This window comes from Canis lupus, chromosome 3 (genome assembly GCF_048164855.1).
Source record: "Canis lupus baileyi chromosome 3, mCanLup2.hap1, whole genome shotgun sequence".
Classification (NCBI taxonomy): Eukaryota; Metazoa; Chordata; class Mammalia; order Carnivora; family Canidae; genus Canis; species Canis lupus.
Window position 1 is genome coordinate 14,547,429 of NC_132840.1, and position 10,772 is coordinate 14,558,200.

Here is a 10,772-nt window from a genome sequence, read left to right on the forward strand (position 1 = left end):
TTTTGGATTCGGTGCATTCTAAAGGTTTGTTTGCATTTCCCTGAGGACTTATGATGTGCAACATCTTTTCACATGTTGACCTGCTATCTGCTTATCTTCTTTGGTGAGATGTCTGTTGATGTCTTTGTCCTGCTTTTTAATCAGGTTTTCTTATTGTTGAGTTGTATGAGTTCTTTGTATATTTTAGATAATAGTCCTTTATCAGATGTGCCTTTGTAAAAATTTCCTTCCTGCTGGGGGCTTGTGTTCTCATTATCTTGACATTGTCTTTCCTCTACTGAGTTTTTAAGTTGTGTTATACTTTTCAACTTGAGTTTCCATTTATTTCTTTTTTATAAATTCTGTCTTTTTGAGACATTGTCACGTCTCTAGTTTTTAAAATATTTTTTGCCTTTTTAACATCTCTAGTGTCTAATATATCTATAACATCTAATATCTGTGCTCAGATTGTTAAATTATATTTTAGTCTGAAAAGTATTGGACTTTGTCAAATGCTGCTTAGACATTACCCCTGGGTCAGCATAAGCCACATTTTGCTCAACATCTGTGCTTAAGCCCTGTTGGCCAGCCAGATTTTAGCTTTTACCGTTTTATGTATGTATGGTTTGGAGGTTTCTACTACAGTTCAAGTTTAGGTCTTTGCTGCGTGTTCAGACAGGGATTAGCAGTTTGGAAATCCCTCTCCAGTCACTCCTGGAAGGGCACAGTCTTGGACATGCCTGCAATATTCAAGACTACCAGGGATGGTTGTGATTTTATTTTTAAGCCCAGTCTCCTAAAGGTGACCTCTGAGTTGCTTATTGTTCAGTCAGTGTTGTGTTAGAGCTTGTGCTTGATCCTCTAGTGAGAATGAGCCTTCCATCCTTTGTTGATGGGTATGTGATTTGGGGATTGTTTCTACTTACCTCTGTGTCACAATGAGTTCTAATTTCTCCTGAGTTGGGTGCAGCTTAGCACTTAGACATAGCCTTCCCAACCCTCAAAGTTTGAATGTGAAACCAGATGGCTTTTTTTTTCGATTTCACCCATTTATTTGAGAGAGCGCCCAAGAGAGAGATAGCAGAGTGAGTGAGAGAGCATGAGCTGGGGGAAGGGGCAGAGGGAGAAGAACCAGCAGGCTCCCTACTGAGCAGGGAGCCCAATGTGGGACTTGATCCCAGCACCCTGGGATCATGACTTGAGCTGAAGGCAGACACTCAACCAACTGAGCCCCGCAGGAACCCCCTGAGGATGACTCTTACTATGTCTTTCCTTGATCTGTTCAACTTTTAAGTGCCCTAATATATTGTGTTGTTTGCTACCATTATCATGGAGCTATGTGCTCCCTGTTAAACACTCCACCAAGATCTCACCTGTTTGTCAATCTCTTTAAGTATGGATATTTTGATATCCTTTCCCAAGCAAAGCAGAATAGCAGTCTATTCTATATAGCAGTCATCTGTACAGCTGGCCTTTCTGGGGGTTTCTGTGGGAAGAAATTCTTGGATATTGTCCAGGAGCTGCAGGTAAGGACAGTGGCCCTTTCTCCCTTGCTCTAAAAGCAGGTGTTGGATGGCTAGTATAACCATGGCTGGCTTCTCCCTCCAGCATGAAACTTTCACCTTAAGAGTAAGCTGGGGCAAAGACAATTAGGGCCAGTCACTCTTGGGTTGCCACACTTGGAGTGGAGCTTCCTTCCATCCTTTGTGGGGAAAAAGAGCCTGGTCCTCTCAGCTATGCCTTCTAGGAAAACTGCTTCTGTCATTAGGAGCTGCAGGAAATCAGAAATGCTAGTGACTTATTCCTTTTGCGAAGAACTATGGTCCAAGCCTGTGAGCTACAGGAAGAGGGAACCTGTATCTTCAGCTTCTCCACACGGAGTACTGCTTTTGCCACACTGAGCTGGGGGCATGTGGGTCATGGGTCAAATGCCACAAAGTTTCACTATTTTGTCCAAGCACACAGACCTTGCTTTCTATGCCAATACCCACTAAAGGAATCAGGGATTCTTGGAGGAGATAGAGAAACTTCAGGATAAGCCTAGAACATCTTGTGCCAAAAAGTAAATCAGTGTTTAAAATATTACAGGGACTTGTTAGGAGCCAATTTGCAGGGGTTCCCTGCAGGCAAAATTGGGAACAATCCGAGCAGAAAATGATAGATAGTAACAGAACATGCACTGAATTAAATAAGCAAATATAAGTCTATACTGATAGAAATAAATGAATGTTGGGAAGGAGAAAGCTGTCATGTAGAGTGGAAGATTAATAAATATAGAAATGCTATTTTATTATAAAATCACTTTTTTTGCAACCATCACAGTAATGATTGATGCTGGCAGGTATCATTAATAGATGCTAAATACAGTGGATAAAATTTTAATGGATAGAATATTTACATAATCTCAAAGTATCTCCCTCAAATTACTTATTAATTACAAAAGAAAAAATAGTAACTTTATGGGGAAGAAAACTGGTCAACACCATCTAATGAAATGATCAACTTTGCATCACCAACAAATTGACAAGCTGACATCCTGCATCTTCTAAAATAATGCAATGGGAAGACACAGCATCCAGTCTGTGGATTTCCTGCTAAAAATGCATAACCTGGATCCAGTCACAAGGAAACATCAGGGAAATATAAGTGGAAGGATATTCTGTAACATAACTGGCCTGTGTCCTTCAAAAATTTTAAGGTCACGAAAGACCAAAAAAAAGGCTGAAAATGGTTTCATATTAAAGGTGAATAAAGGTACATAACAACTGAATGTGACTCTGGATTGGACTTGATTCAAGAAAAAAATTATTAAGCAGGACATTATTAGGACAATTGGTAACTCTTGAGTATGAAATGTGTAATATATGAGAGTCCAGTATTAGAGTTAAGTATCCTGGTTTTGATAAATATTATTGTGATTGCCTAGAGAAAAGCCATATTTAGGAAATAGTCACTTTATTTGTGGAAAAAGAGATGTGATGTTTGTAAATTATGCTCAGGTCATTCAGAAAAAGATATGCATGCATTTGAAAATTCATCATGGGTCATCAGAAAAGTACATAGTATTTGACCACTATATGGAATTTATTTTAAAATAAATGGCAGGGGTGCCTGCGTGGCTCAGTCAGTTAAGTGTCCAACTCTTGATTGCCGCATAGGTCATGAGCTTAGGGTCCTCAGATAGAGCCCTGTGTTGGGCTATGTGCTCAGCGAGGAGTCGGCTTGAGACTCTTTCCCTTTGCCCCGCCCCCTCAAAAAAAAATGGCAATGTAGAAAAATCCATTTGCATTCCTATTAAACAACAGGTTAATTTTAATCATTTGTTTCAGTAAAAACAGCTTCAGTCTGCACTCCCCTGAATGATAGAATGCTTAAGGAAACTGCTTAATCGACCTGATGTAATATTATGTACCCACTAAATATCATTACAAAATACATGGTTAACATAACCATATAAAAGCATTGATGATAGCTGTGTAAAATTAGTATGTGAGCTTGGAGTGGAAAGAAATTTGAAAATAATTTAATTTGTGATGGAATTCTGAGCATCTTTCTCTACTTTCTTAGTCTTGGGTTAATGTTCTTTCATAGAAAGCGAATAAAAAAAGCCGAACAGATCAGTCTTAGAGTCCAACACAAATACACTGCGAATATTCTGAGCCTACAGCCATTGAATTCAAGTGAATTCATTTTTATGGGCATTAAATGAAATGGAAACAATGAGGGTTGTAGCGTTCAACCAATTTGGATTGAGGACGGATTACCCATTTGTTAGGAAAATGTAACTCCAATCTTTGCCTTTTCCTATTGTCTCACGGCCCCTGCCACAGCCACACTGAGTCCACGAAAAGACCACTCCAATTTCCTTGTTTTCTTGGAGAAGCAGGTGCAGAGAGAAGCTCTTCCCAAGTTCTATTTGCTTTGTTTGGTATAATTAAGCTCAGCTGGATACGTTCATGATATGTACTCTGCAGTGGAGGATGAAACAAAGGTTTTGGCATGAATTTTTTTTTTTAAAGCTCCAAAAGCACAACAACAACAACAACAACACACACACACACACACACACACACACACACACACCTCATGTGTAAACCGCTGGTGTTCTAACCATGAGCACAAAGCCAATCAAAGGAGGGGGTAAAAGGGTAAAAAAATATCAGTTTCTGAAAATGTGTTGACAAAATTATCAGAGATAGGACAGTTCTAAAAAATAATGGGGAAAAAAGGACATAATTTTGTAATTGGAGGAGTCAATACTAGATAAAACACTGTCTACACAGAACTTCAGCTTTATTCTTGTAAGTATATTTTCAGATCTCTATAAACCATAAATTCAATTAATATCCTGAATGTAGGTTCAAAAGTACTACAAAACCAACCAAAGCCAGTACAAAATAAGGCAGGTTTTAAGGCTGATGGTTTTTATTTGCCAATTTTTTTTTTTTTTTCATGATAGTCGCACAGAGAGAGAGAGGCAGAGACACAGGCAGAGGGAGAAGCAGGCTCCATGCACCGGGAACCCGACGTGGGACTCGATCCCGGGTCTCCAGGACCGCGCCCTGGGCCAAAGGCAGGCGCTAACCTGCTGCGCCACCCAGGGATCCCTTATTTGCCAATTTTAAGAAGATACTACCTGGGAAGAATATCACTGAGTACTTAGGTGGGGGTGTTAGGAAGGGGATTTCATGGCGGGAATTCCTGTTAAGCATTGAGAGTGCTCTCTCTGACAGGCAGGAGGCATCCCTTGGTCTGTTCACGACTGGTTGAAACAAATCCTAATGTTCCTTCATCAGGAAAGAGTCTTCAGTCAGGCCAAACACCAGCCGAGTATATCTGGGGTCATTCCCGTTCTTAAACAAGGCTGGTGGATTAGAATAACTTTAAGAGAATCTGTTTTTCTTTTGATATCTCTTAGGCAAGTACTGTTGTAAGGGGAGATTTTTTTTTCCTTTTACACAAATATAAAGAGGGTTTTCTAGGAGATGATCTTGGAGAATATAGAATATTGTCAAACGTGTTTATTCCCAACGAAATTAAGTCTGAGGAAGTCTATTTCAAAAACAATCCAATCCATGAATTACATAAACAGTGGCTAAAAATGACTAAAGAAAATCTCAAGGGGGAGCACCAGCCCGGGCTCCATCTAAATCAGAAATCAGCCATCCCAAGTGGATGTCTTCACCACTTCATCATACATATGAAATACATTGGATGTATAGACACATACATTTATAATATAACGTATATTTTAGGTATATAAAAATGTAGTTAACTTTAAAGTATAAAAGTATTAATACAAGAAAAACCTACCTCCATTCAGTTCCAGAAATCACACGGTACTTGTTCCTTTGAAGTCCTGATCATCACCTTGCTTTACTTCCGTTTTATCATACTGAGTTTTAGTTTTAAGACCCTCAAATCAGGCTTGATCCCACAATGTTATTAAATTTATGAAGTACCATACCACGGATAGGGTTTTAGAATCTAGGAAATAAGGCAAACGAGGCATTTTTATGAACTCAAAGAATGAAATACTTTGCATTCAAGGTGGGGAGGGGGAGAAAAAGACTATAATACAAGGAAGATTTTTTTTCCTTCCCTAAAACTTAACTGTTTTTTCTTCTATGCTCCTAGGAGGTTGTCTGGGTGGGGCGCTGCAAAAGACAAATCAACAAGCAAAAAACAAGTTTATTAACATGTGCGTCTCCCATACTTAGCAGTACTTGGTGGTAAGGAACCCACAGGGGTGGCTAGACCTTGGGCTTATATAGGATCAGAATAAAAAGAACCATACCTTATCAGAGAGGTGACAAGACAAAGGAAAAGGACTTTGAGTTTCTAGGGCAGTAAACTACGGTAAGCTAAGGGCCCCTTAGTAATGTTTGTTAGATCCCAGCATGTCATCTCAGAGCTGACTGGGGTCTAGACTTGTGTCCAGTGACAAACACCTGTCCTTCCTGGCAGAGAAGGGAGAGGGGACACCTTCACAAATTTATGTCTTGCTTTTAGGCAAATGAGAGGACAGAGAGCTTTTCTCGCCTCTGCTTCTAGGTTGCTTTTAGCTCAAAATAACCCTTATGCCAAAGTGGTATATTCTGCTACTCTTGACTGTCAAACAAGAATAGTTAAAAAAAAAAATTAGGGGCACGTGGGTGGTTCAGGCAATTAAGGTCTGACTCTTGATTGCGGCTCAGGTCATAATCCCAAGGTTGGGACATCCAGCCTCATGTCGGACCTGCACTGGATCCTGCTCTGGATCTTGGGATTCTCTCTCTCTCCCACGTCTTCTGCCCCTCCCCCAACCTCCACCCTCTCCCAGCCTCTCTTAAAAAAAAAAAAAAAGTAGAAGGTGGAATAAGAAAAAGGAACTTAGGGTATGGGCTCTGGAAACTAGAGTAACAATTCAGTGTTATTATGCACATTGATTTCTGTGAAGTAAACACTAGCAAATACGTCTCCATAAATCTGTGTCTTAGAGTGGTTTAATTTCCTTAGTGCTAGAAGTTGTCATTAACAGACTCGATAGGATGATGAGGACTCAAAGAGAAAGAGGAATCCATGGGACAGAATGAGGTAACTTTACCTCTGTACAGAATTTTGGAAGCTGAAAAACAAGGCCGTAGGTAGAAAGCCCAAATTATCTTCAGGCTTCCAGTATAGAGAAAAAATCACCGATATCTAGAAAAGAGCAATTTGCATTTTAAGGTGTATCCAATGATCTGAGAGATAGCAACATATCAGGTGAATAATAACTTCACCTGCTGCAAGCTTTTCTTAACATCTCTATTTAGTGCTTGAATGCACCCTTCTATTCTGTTCTATCTGCTACTCTCCCAAAGTACCGAGCCCTGCACAATATCTAAAGTCATCATTTTAAGGCTAACTACATCTAATTCTTAGCATGGGTTGTAGGTGTGTAGACAAACTCCGAAAAGCTGTATTTCCACATCTTGTGGGTTTTTTTTTTTTTTTTTGCCATATCACAGTGAAACTGTAAATTGCAAATGTCTTTACTTCTCAGATTGTAGCTGGTCCCCTGCAGTGACAGGAATAATATTTGCTTATCATCAGAAGGTCAGAATCTCCTTACCTATGTGGCCAGGGAAGCACCGTTCCTACTACCCAAATTGGATCCTTTTCTTAAAAAGCTGCATCTTCTTTGCCTGAGGGCATTCTTCTGATATTCACATATTTCAAAGCAAGCTTCATTATCCAGAAAAGAAAAATTATGATTGTCTTTGCTTCTCCCAAACTATAAAAACTCAAAAGAACTTCGTCTATGTCAAGTCACCTGAATTTTCCCCCATTTAAGTAGCTGATTTATTCAATAACAGTAGTACAGGAATATTTCTCAGACACTCTTCAGAAAGATATCACAATTCCATCTAGCCCTTTAGAGGGTTTTACTGCATACCAGGCTCACATTGCCTGTAAGGATTAATTTTATGTCAGTTTGGTGAGATCCTGGCACCTGGACAGGTGGTGAGACATCAGTCCAGATGCTACTATGAAGGTATTTTCTCCATTTGATTAACATTTAATTCAGAAGAATTTGGATAAAGCAGATTAACCTCTATAATGTAGGTGGGCCTCATTCAATCAGTTGAAGGCCTTAAGAGGAAAAGTCTGAGGATGGAAGAGGGGATTGTGCTAGCAGACTACTTTTTTTTTTTTAATTTTTTTTTCTTAATTTTTATTTATTTATGATAGTCACACACAGAGAGAGAGAGAGAGGCAGAGACACAGGCAGAGGGAGAAGCAGGCTCCATGCACCGGGAACCCGACGTGGGACTCGATCCCTGGTCTCCGGGATCGCGCCCTGGGCCAAAGGCAGGCGCCAAACCGCTGCGCCACCCAGGGATCCCTAGCAGACTACTTTTGACACTCAAACTGCAGCATCAACTATTCCCTGGGTTTCCAGCCTGCTCAGCAAATTTCAGACTTGCCAGCCCAACAATAACATGACCCAATCCCTTTGAATCCATCTCTTTGTCTATATGGCTAGTGGAATGTCCACACATCCTATTGGTTCTATTTTTCTGTACAACTCTGGCTAGTAGACTGCCCCTCTCTAGGACTGCTTCAGTACTTAAAAACAACAACAACAACAACAGCAAACATTTAAATACACTGAACTAGATGGTCTTCACATTACCCTCAGCTTTATCAAACTCTACACAAGCACCTGATCTTCCTTTTCTAGAACATTTATGTTAGAAAGCTTTTTAGTTTGTTTTTTTTTTTTTTTTCCTGTCTCTCTGAGATGTTAAGTCTCTGGAAAAGCCTCTTGTTGGTTTTGCAGCCCATCTTTTTGAATGTAAAATATCGAGGAAGATAGCACCAGGGGCTTTCCCAGTTTCTACGAGATGTTAAAAGCTTGATTTGGACGTGGGCCTTGCTCCTGGTTGTAAAACTACTTAGTGTCACAAAGCTACTACAGAGTGTAATCTTCCTTTGGGTAAATCTAATCAGCAAACACAGATGACTTGTTCTGCCTCTCACGCCAGCACTTAGAAACTCTCTCCTGCCCTGGGTTTGAGTGTTGAGCTCAGAGTGGGGGGTGTTCCCTAATCACCTCAAACAGAGTCTTCCTGCCCTGTTCAATATGGAGATGATTCTTGCCTGAATTTGATACTGAAGCTACTCATGGTTGGCCGGAAGTCACCAGTGGGGTTTCCATGATAGAGTCAGATCTCTTTAGTCATTCAAAAATCGTTAAATTGGAAAAAAATTTCTTGAGACACCTGGGTGGCTCAGTGGTTGAGCATCTGTCTTTGGCTCAGGTCATGATCCCAGGGTCCTGGGATGGAGTCCCACATCAGACTCCCCACAGGGAGCCTGCTTCTTCCTGTGTCTCTCATGAATAAACAAAGTCTTTAAAAAAATTCTTAAGCATATCCTGTGTAGGAGAAGTAAATAGTGAATATGAGTCCTAGGAGTTAAACAACAACAAAAAAAGTTTTCAGTAAAACTTTGAATCTAGATAAAGTCTGATAAGCATGTGTAGTGATTGTCCATTTTCTCTCTTTGCTCTTCCTTTTTTCAATTCACTGGGTTAGCATTAGATCCTTTTTCCTGTGGCATTCATTTCTACTTGTTCCACTGACCAAAACTTACTCTGCACTGTGAACAGAGGTTAAAATCAAAATATCTAAGCCAGATATCCAAAGTCCAATATAATTCTTTTCCCCAAAATTATATACTATTAGGAAATGAAGGCTAAAGTGTCATCCTGATATTGGAGGGTATTGTGCTGTTTGTGAATGTTTATGAATGCCTAATACCAGTTTTAGATTTTTTTTTTTCCTCTTGGGCCAATCTGAGTCCCTAGAGATGAACAATATTTTGTCTGTGGAGTTTAAGCCTCACTAAGTATTTATGAATTATAGACTAGAATCCTCTCCATATTGTGAGAATATGAGACACAATGGCTTCCTCTTAATCCTATTGGGCCAGGGCCCACTGTATGGACCACAAGTCAGATGGTCAATTTGTCTTGACCTACTTTGAACTGAAAATGATTGTTCTAGAGAGTGTCATTTGCCATGATGATATGTAGCCTTCCTACACACAGTGTTCCCATTGTTTAGCCATAACCTTCTAGAATCTGTCTGCATGGACAGAACATCAAGCCCTACCTAGACTGGCCTGTGCCCATAGAATTTATACTTCTACAATGATTTACTCAAGAGCTAGATGTAAGACTCAGGTTAGAATCCATGTACTTATTCATTCAACAAATAAGTTGCACGTACTTACTATTTGTGCCAACTTCAGGTACCAGCCACAATGTGTTCACAAACTGGAAATCTTCACTGAGTTCTGTGTCTAGAGTTTGTAGTGAGGCTTCATTATGTAAGCATGATTTATTAAATCATTGGACATGTGACTGAACTGAATCTCCAAGTCCCCTCCTTCTTCCCAGAAGTTGAGCTACCTAAAGTTACAATGGTTTAACCAGGGGTGAGTCTCTCAGGGGACCAGCCTCCATCCTGAAGGTAACTAGGGGCCTCACCTAGAGTCCCCTAATTAGCATAATAAAGATAACACCTGTCACTCAAATTACAAGGGTTTTTACAAATTCTTTACTTGGAACCAGAAGCAAAAAACAGATATATTCTTTATTATACCCAGATTAAAGCTCTAAAAATTTAGGATGCATGAGATCTACAAAGGAGACTGTTCAAAGATTTACCCTCTGTAGATCTGAACTGAGATTCAGAACTTCCTAATTTTCAAGAGCATATAAAGAATTCTATGTGGCTGATGAATGTGTAAGTTGACACTATCATTTGAGAACAAAAACCTGTCAATATCCACTAAACTGAAGCATATGAATACCCCTGATTTAGCAAATCCACTTCTAGGTAAATACTTGATAAAAGTGTCCATTGTCAGGAAAAACTGACACATCGAAGATGTACACACACCCACACAAAAGATGAATGGGTTTCTATCTCGCTCCCCCTTGCTAAGTCTTCTAATTCATTGTTTTTGAGCTATTTTATAATCTGTAGTTTCTTATATTACTGTAATTTATTATTTTTCCATAGAAATGTTAATGAGTTTGTGAAGTGCAACTTATTATTGTCCCGTAAATGTTGACAAGTTAAGCATTTATGTGTAAATTCATTTCTGCATTTCTGATTGCCTATAAATGGGTACATTGTTTGAATTATCCTTTGAACCAATGGAACATTTTGCTGGCTTGCTAATTAATTGAGTTATATAAGATCTGTGGCATGTGTTCTTTTTACATCTGCACGAGAGTTATGATTTTGCCCTTTAAA

General features: G+C 39.5%; 1 long non-coding RNA gene across 3 annotated transcripts; it reads right to left on the bottom strand.

Moving 5' to 3' along the window:
• Positions 1-2,270: 2,270 nt before the first annotated feature.
• On the bottom strand, positions 2,271-10,455 carry LOC140629439 (uncharacterized). Of its 3 annotated transcripts, none has more exons than XR_012027279.1 (6): positions 9,738-10,455; positions 7,073-7,185; positions 6,566-6,660; positions 5,594-5,636; positions 5,293-5,466; positions 2,271-3,947 (listed from the first exon to the last, which is right to left on the bottom strand). It is a non-coding gene; the product is annotated as an uncharacterized lncRNA (long non-coding RNA). The 3 variants fall into 3 exon arrangements; XR_012027275.1 differs by having other exon boundaries at positions 9,742-10,454; XR_012027280.1 differs by lacking the exon at positions 6,566-6,660 and having other exon boundaries at positions 9,742-10,451.
• Positions 10,456-10,772: the final 317 nt, after the last annotated feature.